At 52.7% G+C, this 12,528-nt stretch overlaps 1 protein-coding gene across 9 annotated transcripts in view; it reads left to right on the forward strand.

Annotated features, from left to right (window-relative positions):
- KANK3 (KN motif and ankyrin repeat domains 3) overlaps nucleotides 1–12,528 on the forward strand; it is a 48,788-nt gene that overhangs the window by 11,589 nt on the left and 24,671 nt on the right. The window contains exon 1 of one of the 9 annotated variants that reach the window (XM_065578282.1): nucleotides 370–418. The exons of 7 other annotated variants lie outside the window; for them this stretch is intronic. The gene's annotated coding sequence lies outside the window, so the exon portion shown is untranslated. Of the gene's footprint in view, nucleotides 1–369; nucleotides 419–11,813; nucleotides 11,839–12,528 lie in introns of those variants that run through there. One more of the 9 variants, XM_065578281.1, reaches the window with a different exon arrangement.

Here is a 12,528-nt window from a genome sequence, read left to right on the forward strand (position 1 = left end):
CCATGGCTGGCAGACGACATGGATGCAGGTTCTGGCTGGAGGGCAGGAGGGAGGACAAGGCAGCTGGGGATATTTTCAAAGGCAGAGTGGCTGAGCCCTGGATTGTCTCCCAGATGGTTTGTTTGAAGGCTGAAGCTCCTCAGGAAGTCTGCGATGGAGTGCGGAAGGTTTTTCCTGGCATGCTCCCCGCACAGGAGAGAGCCAGGTTTCCCAGCGGATGGGAGCTGCTCCTCTGTTTCCCTTCTCTCAGGAAGCAGGGTAATTAATTGTGATGCAAGAGATGGCTACATAGCTGTCGGTCTGTCACTGTCCCTTTTCCTCTGGTTTGATTTATTCTCCGGGTGCGAACCCCTCCGGGAGGGTCAGCCTGTCCTGGAGTCTGCTGGAGGAAGGAGTGTTAAGATCTAGGTATAAGGAGGTTAGTGGTTTCCCAGCATGCTCTGATGCTTTCAAAAACACCTAAGGAAACTGTGGTCCTAAATCTCTTTGGCTTTGGATGGCATTTGTGCTCCTAAATCCCCAAGGTGCTTTTGAAAATCACCCCAAAGCAGTTTAAAGCAAGGCCTATATGTGGCCAGGTTTCTAACAGAAGCACTCACTTACCATGCTGAGGAGTGCAGTAGAAATGCCTGGACAGACAGGCAGACAGACAGACATGCCCTTTGGAGGGCAGGGAGCATGGGTACACCAGATGAAGACAAACAGGAGAAAATACAGGGTCATGTTGTGACTGGAGCCTTAGGGGATGGAGAAGCCCCTTAGGGAGATGGTTACTGCTGCATGTTTCTCTGCTTGGCCTGGGGGATGCTCTAATGTGCGCTAGCCAGTAGCGGTCCCTGAGGAACCATCCACAAAGCTGCGCCCAGATGGATTGTGATGTGCTCCAGCCACTCTTCCTCACCCCCAAGATTCCTTCTGCACCAGGGGCTGCTGGAAGGGAAGCTTAAGAGCTGGCTCTGTCAGCTCTGTGTCCGCCTGGCCTCTGAGCGCCAAGCTGGGCCCTCCCAGTAACAGAGATTCTGCACCAAGGTAGGCCCCGGTGACTCCTGTGCAATTCCTTCGGTGCGGATGGGTTTGCACACGTCACCAAGTGGAATGTAATGAACAAGCCCGTCACTGGCTGATTTGTTATTAGCTTGGATTTGTAAGAAATCCCAAGGCAGGGTGATCACCCCAGGCAGGAATAGAGCCCTGCTCGCTCCCCCTGGGCTGGCTCGGCAGAGCTACCAGGAGTAAGAAGCAGCACACACTTGTTTCGGTCACTCAGGTCAGTGGATGTGGCCCGGCAGTGCGGGGAGGCAGCCTGCTGGGGTTATTTTAAGGAGTCTGTCTGATTCCTCGCGGTGTGTCCCAGAGCCTGGCGGGGCTCTGGCAGATAACGGCACCAGGCTTTTCTGTCTAAGCAAGCAGAGAGACTGAACTAGTCCTGCCTCCTGTGAGCGTGTGATGAGCCAGCGGCCGCCCTCAAGCCGCAATCCCCGCAGCAGGAGCCTTTGTGTGAGGGGCTCTGTCAAGGCAGTTCTCCTGGCTTTGCTGCCAGAGAATGTCCATCTCCCTCCCCTCCTTTCCCATGCAGTAGGTGCAAATAGGGTGGGGTTCACCCCGTGCCTGGGGCCAGCCCGAGTCCTGTGCTCCTTGTATGTCCCACTTGAGCCCTCGGAAAGGAACAGAAGCTGTGCATAGGCCCGGTGCAGGGGAGGAGAATTTACTCTGCCCGTGTTTGAAATGCACAGTGCCCCTCCGCTCCCAGGGTGGGGCCAGAGCAGCACCTCTGCATGGGGGTGCCAGGAGACCCCCCTGCCCCAGATTTATATAACCACCTGTCCACTGCATCAGAGTTTGACACTGTGGGTGGTAATGTCCTCCCAGCCTTCAAACCTGCCAGTGTGTGGCACAAGCTGTGGAAATCCATGGCTTCTTTCCCCTGAGAGGAAGGATGGTCCAGAGGCTAGAGCACTACCCTCCGCCTCTGGAGAGTCCTTGCTCTGCCACAGACTTCCGGTGTGACCTCAGGCAAGTCACTGGCTCCCAGTGTCTCAGTTCCCATCTGCCCTGCCTCATGAGTGGTTGGGAGGGTAAATATGGTACCGACTGGCAGGTGCTCAGATATTGTGGTGAGAGGGTCAGATATGTACCTTAGATGGATAAACATATGACAGATGCGCAGGGCCGGCTCCAGGGTTTTTGCTGCCCCAAGCGGCGGGGAAAAAAAAGAAAAAAGCCATGATCGCGATCGGCAGCAGCTCAGCCGCACCGCTTTCTTCGGCGGCAATTCGGCGGCAGGTCCTTCTCTTCGAGAGGGACCGAGGGACCCGCCGCTGAAGAGCCAGACGTGCCACTCCTTCCCCTTGGCTGTCCCAAGCATCTGCTTGGTAAGCTGGTGCCTGGAGCCGGCCCTGCAGATGTGGGAATCTGGGCTTTGTTGCATGTCCCACCACAAGTGCCAGATTATGACTGTTACTTGCTATAGAAGCTGTTGTTTTCTCACGGTGTCAGTGCAATAATCCATGTTTTTCTGAAAGAGGAAACTGGGAAACCAGAAGTTTTGTCTTGAGCAGCTGTAAGCTCTCCCCATATGGCCCATCCTTAGTGCTTTGAACACAGGACTTTCAGATCCCCAGACCTCTACCACGTGAGGTGAAGGGGCAACTCATATTCTTTGTGGACTTACCACTAGAGGGGTGTGACATACCCCTTGCCAGTGGGTTACACAGTTATTGGCCAGACAGCAATAGAATGCAAGTGATCGGGAACCTGGGCTTCTCTTCCTGGCTCTGGGAGGGTAGCGTGATCTAGTGGCTAGAGACAGGATAGCCACACACATAGATCTGGTACAATCAGCCTGGAAGGCAATGTGGCTGAGTAGCAGAAACCTGGGTTCTATTCTGCACTCTGCCAGAAATGTTCTTGGGTAACCTCTCATTTAGCATGTTTATCAAATGAGGGAATGGTACTGCCTAGAACAGGACATGGGGCTTTGCTCGTTTGCAAGAGCTGAGAAGTTCATAGAGACATTAACAGCAGTCAGTAGGTGGGATACTCGAGTGCAGGGTATCCTTGTTCCCAGTTCAGTGCACTTCCCCCTAAGCTACAAAGCATTTGAATGGTAGGTTGGTCTGTCTGTCCTCTGCAGAACAGGGAACCTGATTGAGGTGCATTGTGAAATGCCCTGCAATATCTGGGAGCTCCGGCCTTGGTGCAGTTGGACTGTGCTGTCAATGACACTAGTGTAAATCTAAAGTGACCTACTTGAATTCAGTGGGGATGTTACTGGGAGCAAAATCTAATCCAGTGTGTTTGGGAGCCTGAGTCTCTCAGGAGGACAAAAAGTGTGAGAACTTTGCTGGCTGCGGAAGGCGCTGGGGTTCTGCAGGGCTGCTGTGTGCCTGGAGGGAGTCTGCAGAGCTGTGGGCAAGGGGAAGGAAAGCAATGTTATTCTCATGGTCCCGGTGTTTCCTTGCAGCAGCTGGGGAAAATCCAGGGTGACTGCTGGGTTTCCGTGCTGGCTGCTCCCCTCAGCCTCCATCTGTCCAGAATAGGCTCTGAAGAACAAGGCTGTGGCCTTTTCGGCTTTAACTTGTGAACTCGCTGCCTGGCAGTTGGGAGGGGGAAAGTTCCTGGCCCAGAGCTCCACGCAGCAGGGTCTGTCTGCACCACACGGCTCCTGATAATAGTGGGCAGAGCATGCGAGAGCTTTGGGATGGGCTTGGAGGCTGAAGCTGTGATGACTCATCCCATGAGAGAGCATCAGAGCGTCCCGGAGCCTTGGCTTGGCCTCCCGGAATTGGCAGGGGGTGGATGCCAAGGAGACATAGTGCTGGCAGAGGGTCTGATCTGACTCCCACGGAAGTCAGTGGAGAGACACGGTGGGATCTGGATCAGGCCCTGGAGAAGTGGGAAATTGAGTGGCTGCTAACTGCCTGGGACTCAGACTGGACAAATAGGGCTAACCGATTGGGGGGAGGGCAGAACAAACCCAGACACAGATTCAGGGGGAAGGAGAGGTTCGGGGCTGCCCCACTGCTGTGGCATCAGGCCGTACCTGTCAGAGCTTGGCCTGGCAAAGGTTGTTCCAGCCCTGTTGGCTGGGGGAGTCTGACTTCCTGGATACCGATCAGTGTCTCGGCACCTGCCAGGTGCCCAGGGCACTGATTCAGCTGCACCTGGCTAGCAGGTTGTGACCTTTCCTCCTGCAGGCACGCCCTGGCCCCTGGAGGCTGGATCCCTGCCGTGCGCTGTCAGGGGCTGCACCTCGAAGCCGGTCTGTAGCTGGAGCCAGTGCCAGTCGCAGTGTGTGCCTCTCGCGGTGACTTGGGGCTGGTTACCAAGCGTTGCCAGCTGTAGTTCAGAGGGACAGTGTCCCCAGCCCTGCCTCTGACCTACTCCTTCCATGCCGTCCCCATGTGTGGCTCCCAGTCTCCGCCGGCCCAGACTGGGAGGGAAGGGGATGGTGTGCGGACCTGGCTGCTAACCCCACCGTCCAGGCAGGACTAGGGGCCCCTTTATGTACAGATCCCAAGGGACTTGGTCCCCTGGCCGAGCGCTGGTGACTTTTGCCATTTCCATGAATGTCTGGATGTGGGACATTGCTCAGTGAGCAGCTGGGAAGGACAGGGAGGGCCCCGGGCAGAGGTTGAAGGCCCTTCCATCTGTAAAACTGGCAAGTTTGCCATGTGCCAGATGCGCTCGAAGGCCTTGGGTGGAGTCCAGCAAACAGCAGATAGCTGTTACTATAGTGGGCTCGCAGGCACGGCTGGAGCACCTGCAGAGCTCCTGGGAAGAACCTCTGGGCTGGAGGACTTTACAGAAAGCTCAGGTGAAGCCTGGAAGGAATATTTGTACAGCTGTAGCAAGCAGGGGCACGGGACTGGAGAATGGATGCCCACGAGCAGCGGTAAGGTTACAAACCTCCCGTCTTGGGCCAGTAGGTAGCATTCCTTCTCTAGGCAGATGGGGCCTATAAACAAGGAAACACACACAAGCTCCAAATGCATGTTCTCCGTGAATGTAACTGATTCCTCGAGGAACTGGCAGGCTGCATTAGGCTGCTGTCTAATGTCTGTGATTAGCCGTGTAATTATAGGGCTTAGAGCCAGGGGACTCGCTTGCCAGCGTGTCTGAAAAAATATTCTCTGCTGTCAGAGGGAGCTGGTTTGAAGCTCTTCTGCTGGCAATTCCCAAAGCAGGTGCGACTCTGTGAGCCGGCTGTTCCAGAGAGCAAGCCCTCCTCTTCTCTTAGCAGCCCACACGGCAGCTGTGTCGTGTCCACCCACTGGGAGCGCTGAGATCTGGGCTCTCGGGCTCTTGCTGACAGTCAGCTCCCTGGCGGAGGTGTGATATTTCTGATCAGCAGCGAGAGCATCACTGCCCTGGCATGGCCCTTGGGTGCAGGCAACCAGATTCCGCACCAACCGCAGGCACCTTTGAACTGCTAAGAAGCTGGAGATCTGGACACTGCTGCGCCCTCCACTTTGGGAATTCCCGACCCCCGCTGCGTTCTCACACTGCGATGGCTAGTGGCGCTAGGAGGCAGGCTAGCTGCAGAGACCCAGCACTTTCATTCACGGCTCGGTCGTCGGCCCAGTCTGAGGCTGCTCAGACGTCTAGAAACTCATCCCTGCCCCGATGCTTGCAGACAACTGCAGGGGGTGATTGACGACGACCCTTGGCTGAGGCTGCTGGTTGGCTTCTTGCTCCCATGCCTGGCTCACACAGCTAGTCTGCACTACCACTCCCTAGGATTGTTACTGCTCGGCTGGACCTCTCTGGTCTGGTGGCTCTTATCTTTAAGCTCCCTGGGTCAGGAATTGTCACATTTCTGCAGAACCTAGCACAAGGGTCAGGGATTTCCTCGAAGGTACTTACCTAGCTCCATCACCGTGGGATCTGAGCACCACCCAATCTTGAATGGATTTACCCCGTGGGTAGGACAGAGCTCTCAGCCCTGGCATAGTCTGGGCAATGGCAGCTCTATTTTCCCCCTCGTGGGAACCCACTCTAGGCACCTGGCTCCTCAGCTGGCCTCTCTCGGGTGGAGACCTGCCTCTGTCTCCTTCCTCACCAAGGTCTTTCCCCGCTGCACAGTTCCCTGCCTACAGTGGGTTATTCCACAGCAAGACCGATGGCTTGAACAGGTCTTTGCTCACTCTTTGAAGGCTATGATGACTGGCATAATTACCACAGGCACAAGTTACCTCAGCACTGTCTAAGCACGTACATTTATTCTTAAGGTTGAAGCATTACAGAGAAAACACCACACTGAAAACAATAAGAACCTCCCCCCATGCCAGTAAACTTATTCCCAACCCCATCCAGGAATTTTTCTGTGGTCACAAGTTCAGAACAGCTCCTAACTCAGCACAAGCCCACCCATGACTCTGCAGATGCCCTTTTAGCCAATGTTGTGTGTGTGGTCTGCAGAGCCCGTGAGTAAGTAACCAGACAGACAGTGGGGTTCTCTGCAAGGCCTTGCTTGGAAAGGCTGGGTCCAGAGGTGGGTAATCTGCATTCCCCGCCTCCCAAGTATTTCCTGGGAAACTCACCCAACCAACAGTTCAGTCTCAACTGGCCCATTCTTTTAAGAATCCTTTTTCAGAGTAGCAGCCGTGTTAGTTTGTATCCGCAAAAAGAACAGGAGTACTTGTGGCACCTTAGAGACTAACACATTTATTAGAGCATAAGCTTTTGTGGGCTACAGCCCACTTCTTCGGATGCATTCTTCTGTTTTTGAAGTTTTTCTGTTGTAAAATAGCCACCCGCAGGTCTGTCATTGAATGACCAGACAGGTTAAAGTGTTCTCCCACTGGTTTTTGAGTATTATGATTCCTGATGTCAGATTTGTGTCCATTAATTCTTTTGCGTAGAGACTGTCCGGTTTGGCCAATGTACATGGCAGAGGGGCATTGCTGGCACATGATGGCATATATCACATTGGTAGATGTGCAGGTGAACGAGCCCCTGATGGTATGGCTGATGTGATTAGGTCCTATGATGATGTCACTTGAATAGATATGTGGACAGAGTTGGCATCGGGCTTTGTTACAAGGATAGGTTCCTGGGTCAGTGGTTTTGTTCAGTGATGTGTGGTTGCTGGTGAGTATTTGCTTTAGGTTGGGGGGTTGTCTGTAAGCGAGGACAGGTCTGTCTCCCAAGATCTGTGAGAGTAAAGGATCATCTTTCAGGATAGGTTGTAGATCTCTGATGATGCGCTGGAGAGGTTTTAGTTAGGGGCTGAAGGTGACAGCTAGTGGTGTTCTGTTATTTTCTTTGTTGGGCCTGTCTTGTAGGAGGTGACTTCTGGGTACTCGTCTGGCTCTGTCAATCTGTTTTTTCACTTCAGCAGGTGGGTATTGTAGTTTTAAGAATGCTTGATAGAGATCTTGTAGGTGCTTGTCTCTATCTGAGGGATTGGAGCAAATGCGGTTATATCTTAGAGCTTGGCTGTAGACAATGGATCGTGTGGTGTGTCCTGGATGGAAGCTGGAGGCATGTAGGAAAAGGAGAGGCCCCGAGATAGGACAGACTCTTCTGCTGGGCTAACAGTATAGCTGGAAAGATTAACAATATTGCTGGGTGGGTTAAGGGAACTACTGTTGTGGCTCCTAGTGGCATGTAGCAGTTTAGATAGTTTAGTGTCCTTTTTCCTTTGTAGAGAGGCAAAGTTTGTCTTGTAAATGGCTTGTCTAGTTTTTGTAAAGTCTATCCATGAAGAAGTTTGTGTGGAAGGTTGGTTTTTTTATGAGAGTATCCAGTTTTGAGAGCTCATTCTTAATCTTTCCCTGTTTGCTGTATAGGATGCTGATCAGGTGGTTTCACAGTTTCTTTGAGAGTGTGTGACAGTCTCTCAGCATAGTCTGTGTGATATGTAGATTGTAATGGATTTTTTACCTTTAGTCCTTTTGGTATGATGTCCATCTGTTTGCATTTGGAAAGGAAGATGATGTCTGTCTGTATCTGTACGAGTTTTTTCATGAAGTTGATGGATTTCCACTCCATACGGCTAAATGCAGTGCCTTGCATAATGACAGGTTTCAGAGTAGCAGCCGTGTTAGTCTGTATCCGCAAAAAGAACAGGAGTACTTGTGGCACCTTAGAGACTAACACATTTATTAGAGCATAAGCTTTCGTGGGCTACAGCCCACTTCTTCGGATGCATACTCCCACCTGTTCATGCTCTCTGTATGTGTGTATATATATCTCCTCAATATATGTTCCACTCTATATGCATCCGAAGAAGTGGGCTGTAGCCCACGAAAGCTTATGCTCAAATATATTTGTTAGTCTCTAAGGTGCCACAAGTACTCCTGTTCTTTTTAAGAATCCTTTGACGCTCACGGCACTTCCCAGGGGTTATGTTGTCTTGGCTCCCCCTTAAAGGGGCTACTGACAGTCCCACAATAACACATCAACATTTGCACTATCAATACAATGACCTTGGAAGACACTGAAACTTACTTCGGTGAGGTTTCTCCAGCAGAGTGCAGGAAATTGCCACGTCTGTCACAGTCCTCATTTTACAGAGAGGTGACCGAGTGGCAGAGAGGCCAAGGCACAGACCCTCAAGGGTATGGAAGGCTCCTAACTCCCATTGGAATCAGTGGCAGTTAGGAGCCAAAATACCTTTGAGGAGCTGGGGCTAAGCAACTTGCCGAGAGCAGCGAATTGTACCTGGGTCTCCTGTGCCTCAGGCTAGTGCCCTTACCACGGGGCCAGCCTTCCTCTTCTGGTTGAGTCCTCTACATGCTGCCGCAGCAGAAGTTATATAGTTATAACTTGTTCCGCAGGTTTGTCACAATGATAAGAGTCATGGATACTGGGCTATTTCTGTGTGTCCGTGACTTTAATAGAGCAGTATTCCCCAAACGGTGGGTTGCTGGCCCAGTGGGAAGAGGAGGGCCCAGGTGGTGGAGGCTGAAGAGCATGCCTTCCCTGCACTCATCCTGCAGTGGTGGCTGAGCCCTGCTCTGGTGTACGGGGTTGCAGCACCACTCGGGTTTGGCCTGGCTGCCCCTCCATCATGACCATATATAACACAAGAGAAAGTAGCTATTCAAAGAAATTGAAAGATCAGCAAATGATCAAAGGGAATGCTTTCCCCACCCAATGACCAGCGGAACTCACTGCCACAAGATATCACTGTGGCCAAGCGCTTAGAGCAGGATTCAAACCAAGAACTGACATTTCTATGGATAATGGGCACGTCCATCGTCACACTAGGCAGATGGGTTATAAACCTTCCAGCTTCAGGGTATAAGCCAACCACTAAGTGACAGGGAGTAGGAACCAATGTTTCCTATGAGCAGGATCACTAGGGGGTTCTTTCATCTTCCTCTGAAACACCTGCTACCTGCCATAGGATCCTGGCCTAGCTGGACTCTGCTCTGACCCCGTCTGGGCCACGGCTGTGTGACACACAAGGTCTGGTATGGCATGTCCTGTTCTCACAGGCTGACGCTAATCCTGCTCTCAGCAGCTTCCCGGCTCTGATTTTCTTCCTTTCTGATCAGGAGCGGAGTATGGTGCCCCCTGCTGCCAGCCGCAAGTATTGCAGCTATCAGACAAAACCTGCCTTCCCCCTCCCCAACACTGGGTTTTTCTTGTAAATGTGCTGCAGTGTTTAAAGAATAAACATCTCTGATAATGCTGGAGATCTCTTAGCCCATCCACGACCCCTGTCAGTCCTCCTTGGAGAGAGTTTCCCACCCCCTGCCTTGCCCTGGAGGCTGGCAGAGTCTTTCCCTAATAGTCACCCTCATTTTTCCCTAATAGTCCTCTTCATTTTGCATCTGAAGAAGTGAGGTTCTTACCCACGAAAGCTTATGCTCCCAATACGTCTGTTAGTCTTAAAGGTGCCACAGGACCCTCTGTTGCTTTTTACAGATTCAGACTAACACAGCTACCCCTCTGATACTTGACCTCATTTTTCTGTTTCTTATTTTTATCCCCATTTATCCTGGCAGCTCCCAGCCTGCCTTTTGGACCCTTGTATGCCCCACGTCTCTGCAGGCGCTGAGCACGTCACAGTCATTCGTCTTCCCCACATTTGGCCAGGCAGGGATGGATCATTGTTCCCATTTCACAGATAGGGAAGCTGAGGGAGGCACAAAGAGATGAAGTGACTTGCCTGAGGTCACACACACAGTCTGTGGCTGAGCTAAGAATTAAACCTGGGTCTCTTGTGTCCCAGCTGTAATCACCGGCTTCTCCTCTGGCATGCCGCAGCCCCATGATCTCTGCAGGAGACAGAGTGTGCCAGAGCGCAGAGATCTCAGATTTCTGTGTGTGTCCACCAAGTGAAACCTGTATGTGCATCAGTCCAAAGATTACCTGTACCTGCCGAGAGTGGGGCGTGAGGGGGAAAGGGAGTGAGGGCAGCGGCTTCAGCAGATGTTACTGAGCATGCTCACAAGCAGCAAATCTGGGGGTGCACATGACCTCGCATGACTCCCCCCACCATCGCCTCTCCTGTCACTGACATGTCTAGCGTGACCATTATTTGGAACAATTCTGCAGGCACTGTGGATAGCAGCACATCCACATGCTCTTGGTGTAGGAAAATTCAGGGGAATCTGAGTAGCTCTGGTGCATTCAGGAGACTCAAACTGAGAGACATGCTGCCATGTCACTATGTTACATCTCATTCCTAGCAAGGGGTTGAAACCAAACCCCAGATCTCAGCATCCCTGGACTTTGGGGAGTCCAAATCTAGCTGCAGATTTCACCCCAAACTCTGGATCCAGCCCCACTGTCCTTTGTGGGAGTCAAAATCCAGAGGCGGAGCCAAGTCTAGTGACTTGTGCTCATCTCTGCTCATCTCTGGGTGCGGCAGGAGGAGGACCCCAGTGTTGGAGATATTGCTGCATTCACTTTGTATGGGTTTGTTCTAATCAGCGGCCTGTGGGACGCAGTAAATCTCTTGTGATTGGCTGAGCGGCTTTCAATGATGTATCACATCTGATAAGAGGGTTGTTTTTGGAGCTGGAGTTTATCATGAGCTGTTGGGTCTGGGGTGCTGGCTGCTCCGCTCTGGCGCTGGTTCTGGGAATTACAAACTCCCCTCCCTTTCGCTCCCCAAACTGCAGGGTTGTTTGTTCCAGCAATTTCCCACAAAAGCAAACATCATTGTTCCCGCAGCGCCGGTGCAGTCGGCCAGCAGATGCAGACAGATGTTCCAGCGGCTCAGCGCTGTTCTCTGCTCCCCAGCTAATTAACTCACTTCTTGGAATTCTTTCAAAAACAGATTTCCCCCCCCCCCCCCCCACCACACACACACATTTCATGGAATTCTCCGACTCGCTCCTGGAGCTCTGCTCAGTTTCACTGCCCTGATCTCTCTCCCTCTCCCGCTCTTACCCCCTTCCCTCCTCACACTCCTCCCCCCCCCCCCCCCCCCCAAGGCCTCGGCTACAATAACAACAAGGAGTCCGGTGGCCTCTTAAAGACGAACAGATGTATTTGCCACCGGACTCCTTGTTGTTTGTGTGGATACAGACTAACACGGCTACCCCCTGATACGTGGCTACAGTGTTACTGATTCCCATTTGCTCTCAACTCCAGCCCGCCGTGTGCATCTGAAAGTCGGGTTAGAAAATCTGTCTTTGGGCGACTGCAGCCCCAACACTCCCTGCTGGGGCTCGGCTCACACTCTGTCCCCAGGAGAGCTCAGTCCCATGTGACCAGAAATTCCCGTCCTCGCAGATCTGCACGGCCTGAATGCGCTGCCGAAGGAGCCATTCCTGCTGCAGGTCACCTCGGACGCTGCTCCTGGAAAGCCATCACCCCTGTGGAAAGCTCCTGCTCGGCAGGGTGTGGTCACCAGGAAATGATTACAGGCCTGAGGTGACAGATGGCACGGGAGTGGGAGTGGACTGTGTGCCTCTCACTCCCTTAGCTTAGCTCACACCAGCTAGACCGCACCCCCTGCAACTGCCTGACGACACACCCAGCGGTTCCTGCTCTGGCGCTAGAAGTGTGGTTCTCAACATGTCCTGATGCCATGCTTAGTGCTGGCCTGCTGCTCCTCCTCCCCGGGATAGTCCAGCTCCACCCAGCCCTGGCAGCCAGGAGCCACTGGGCTTCCAAAGGTGAACTGCAGAATGCTCGGACATTGCTTGAGCCACATTTATCACTGCAGGATGCTGGAGCAGGTGCTCTAGGAGCTAGTCAGGTGATCTGGTCACATGGGCACTAGAACACAAGAATCCCAGCTGGACCAGCAGGGAGGAGACAAGTGGGACTAGATTCAGACCCTGCCGAGTCCATTGGACGCCGTAATCTCCCCTGCGGCAGCAGCCTTGTCATTGGTCATTTGACTTCTAGCTGCCCTCAGGCTGGGTATAAAACAACCTGTTTGCCTCCCAAATCTAACTGTCTTGGTCCCAGATAATAATTTCCTTAGCAGCGAGGCGCAAGTTCCAGAAAGCCCTGGGCTACACCCTTGGAATCTGCGCCCGGCTCTGAGTTTAGCTTCTCTGGCCTGAACGAGTTATCCTGATTGTCCTGTGGCTAGCTGGGGAGGGTGACTGAGGT

Source organism: Chrysemys picta, chromosome 25 (assembly GCF_011386835.1).
Source record: "Chrysemys picta bellii isolate R12L10 chromosome 25, ASM1138683v2, whole genome shotgun sequence".
Taxonomy (NCBI): Eukaryota; Metazoa; Chordata; order Testudines; family Emydidae; genus Chrysemys; species Chrysemys picta.